Here is a 3,468-nt window from a genome sequence, read left to right on the forward strand (position 1 = left end):
TATACATATATATAATATATATATATATATATATATATATATATATATGTATGTATAAACCTTTCGACCTTATAACGAGAAATTCTCACGCGGCGCAGTTCTCTCGCTGCGTATCAAATTGATCGTATTATTGTGCTACCCCCCGAATCGATACCGCGGTACATTATTGATCGAAATTATATTCGAATCGCAATTGATCGCTTGCTTGACGACCGACAGAGAACCCGAATCATCAGCGGACTAGAGCGCACTTGAGAGCGCGCTCTTGTTGTTCCGGATAGCTCTACTCCCCATTCGCGCATCCTGCGCGAGAGGCACGAGGTAGCACGCGTTGCCGGTCCCGGAAAAAGCCTCATCCGTTTATACGTTCTACAAAGCGCGCAACAAAAGTCAGAGCCGATGTCGCACGAACGCTCCCGACGTCACTCGAAGTTACGGCGAGATGGCGAGGAAGATGATACGACGGGACGAGAGAAACGGAGGGAGAGAGAGGGGTCGAGCGGAGAGATAGAGAATGTACTTGCGGGAGCGAAGGGACAGGGGGATGATACGATGAGAAGGGAAGAGCGTTCGACGCGCGATGGACGCAACAGACTAAAAATCTCGGATATTTTCGGCCGCGTTCGGCCACCGTCGGATGTAAAATTTATACAAAAATACAAATGCACGACGAATATTAGCTGGCGTTATGTATATTAACCGAGAGAGCCGTCCGCGATAAATTCCCGACTTTGTTCGACGTTGACTGGCGTTACGTTCGCGCGACCGCAGCGCCATAATAATAAAAAAAGCTGTAATATTAATCGTAGCAACGGGCCGCATAATTATTCGCCTGGCGACGCAAAATAGGAGAGCGAGTGCTAAAATAGTATTTGCAAAGCTAGGTTAAAAACGAATAATAGAACAAACAGGTATCCGATCAATCGACAGATCTAAAAGCAGGGCCGACTGTAAATTCACGGTGACCCCTTATCCGTCAAACCGTTTCATCATTAACGAGCGATATCGATTTTGTTATTAATTTAAGAGTAATGCAACAAATAGAGCTAAAATCGAAATACGTTTGATAAAATTCGATATTTAATTCCTTTTTTTTTTTTATTTAGCATGAAAAATTACATTTAGGGGCTCTTGATCCCCTACTGTAATCATATTATATCATGATGTCAGAGAGGCAAAATAACCATATGAATATTTTTCCTGTGCCGCACGCATAGAAATAAATTAGTTTTTTTTCGCGTGTCACACAACTCGTATTCGACGGGATAGATTTATGAAACGTGGACTAATAATATAGAGATGGCTGTAAACCTTGATTAACTATCATAAAAGATCATAATCCAATATGACCATAGTAAAGAGCCGAGTGCCTTAATGTAAATTTCGCAAACTTTAGATCTAGATTTAACGTTTAGTTTCGACGTTGATTAAGTGTAGACTTAATCACAATGGGATAAGCAGGAACTTTACTGTCATATCTGAGATATATTGCATGCTACACTATTTATTTATTGTGATTCGCGTGATAGATTGAAAAGTAGGATGTTGCAATTGTAAACATAATTAGGACTACATTACTTATAAGCCAGCCAGTACCATTTAAAAATGTAATTTAACCAAAGGTTGAAATATTAAGTATACATATATTATCTGTTTTATTCTTGTATTCTATATACAAATATTTATATATTATAGAATTATCTTAAAATAATACAAATATTTTTAGAAATTTCAAATGTTTTTTATTGCCTTTAAGACAAATCTGTATACATATATTAAACTTAGACAAATATGAACTTTAAAGTTCATATATATGTATACCTCATAAAACATATATTAAATAATATATTTTAACCTAGGCGGAATTTATGTAATGTTTAGCTAGGCATAATAGATATAACATAAAAACAAAATACTCATATCTCCTAAAAAATATATTTCTTTATCACAATGTTCTTTTATTAACACAGCTTTGCAGCAGACTTAACAGAATAAATGCACTGTTTCTTTTTTTTTTAGAAATCTTTTTCATTGGACTGTAATATATTTTGAAGGTTCTTGTGTATTTCTAAATTGCTGCATGTGCAATGTCATTTGCTTTGTGAATTAATGCCTTCGCTATCCTCTGCTTGAAAATATATCTGTAAAGATAACACAATAATAATTTTTACATTTCCTTATGAAAGTAGTATTAAAAAAGTAGTATTAAAAGCATCTTTAATTTGTGAACAATATTATGTTGTTCTAATACAGATATTTGCTTATTTTTGACAGTTCACCAAGCATTTATAAAATACCTCTCTCTCTCTCTCACATACTTATAAAGATTTATATAAGTAAGAAAAACGATAAAAATTACTTATACCAATATAAACTATATATGGCAAAAATTACAATTTATATATTATATTATATATGCATTACTATTTTTATTTATTATATATAGATATACGTGAGATATCTTTACTGTTACAAAGACAAAGTTTACTTCTTATACCATAATACTTCTATTTTAAAAGAATTTTACAATGTTGACTCTCAAATATTATATCTCTGTGATTTAAAAAGCACTTTACAAAATTTCAAGTTTTACTCCATGACACAAAAACATTTATATATTGAGACAACACAAATATTACTAAATATTATAATATGTAACATACAAATAATGTTCATCAATTTCTTTGACAAAATAATAAAGGTAAATAATAAGACTTTATAAATAATAATAAGTAGTAATAACTTACATTGCTTATCAAGATAAATTTTCTGTATTCTCTTGAACACGCTATCTTTCTCAGACATCCGTCTACCTATAATAAAACATGCAAAATTATATTATAGTATTATCCTGTAACGTATAATCTGTCATAACGTTTACAGTATTCTCTCTCTCTCTCTCTCTCTCTCTCTCTCTCTATAGAATCGGACATACATATCAACCATACCGTAACATGATCCTTCCGCTGGTCGGTGAAGTCCCCGTAAGTTTCGCGTCGTCGCTAATTGTTCCGCGCCGATGTTATTTCAGATTGATAAAGCAGCGCAATTTGCGGCCGTATGTATCCCGTCGAGGCTGCCACATGGCGTCGCGACGCGTTGCCATTTTCATTAACGCGTTATGCCGCCGCCGTCGCCGCCACGAGAGACGAGCATTCGGTACGCCACGAATGTGACAGCCGGACCCGAACGCTTCGGTTAAGGTCGAGCGGATTCGGTCCCCCTCGGATTTAAATATCGGCCGGAAATAGGACCTCCGTTCATCTCGCGCAGCATCGTGGAAAGCGGGTAGTAGGGGCTGCCGGAGGAGGTCCTTTCGATCCTTTCTCAAGCAGGATTGCGTTGCAGACTGGCAGAATTACTATAACAAAGCAGCATTTCTGTATTAAATAGATTAATTTTGTATTAGACTTACTTTCGCAATTTCAATTTGTTTTTCGATCAAGTATGACTGACGTAAATTTAATA

At 35.5% G+C, this 3,468-nt stretch overlaps 1 long non-coding RNA gene across 1 annotated transcript; it reads right to left on the reverse strand.

Annotated features, from left to right (window-relative positions):
• Positions 1 to 2,005: 2,005 nt before the first annotated feature.
• On the reverse strand, positions 2,006 to 3,184 carry LOC108776481 (uncharacterized). Its single transcript, XR_001940786.1, has 3 exons — positions 2,949 to 3,184; positions 2,748 to 2,813; positions 2,006 to 2,141 (listed from the first exon to the last, which is right to left on the reverse strand). It is a non-coding gene; the product is annotated as an uncharacterized LOC108776481 (long non-coding RNA).
• Between the last annotated feature and the right edge of the window lie 284 nt (positions 3,185 to 3,468).

This window comes from Cyphomyrmex costatus, unplaced genomic scaffold (genome assembly GCF_001594065.2).
Source record: "Cyphomyrmex costatus isolate MS0001 unplaced genomic scaffold, Ccosl1.0 scaffold36, whole genome shotgun sequence".
Lineage (NCBI taxonomy): Eukaryota > Metazoa > Arthropoda > Insecta > Hymenoptera > Formicidae > Cyphomyrmex > Cyphomyrmex costatus.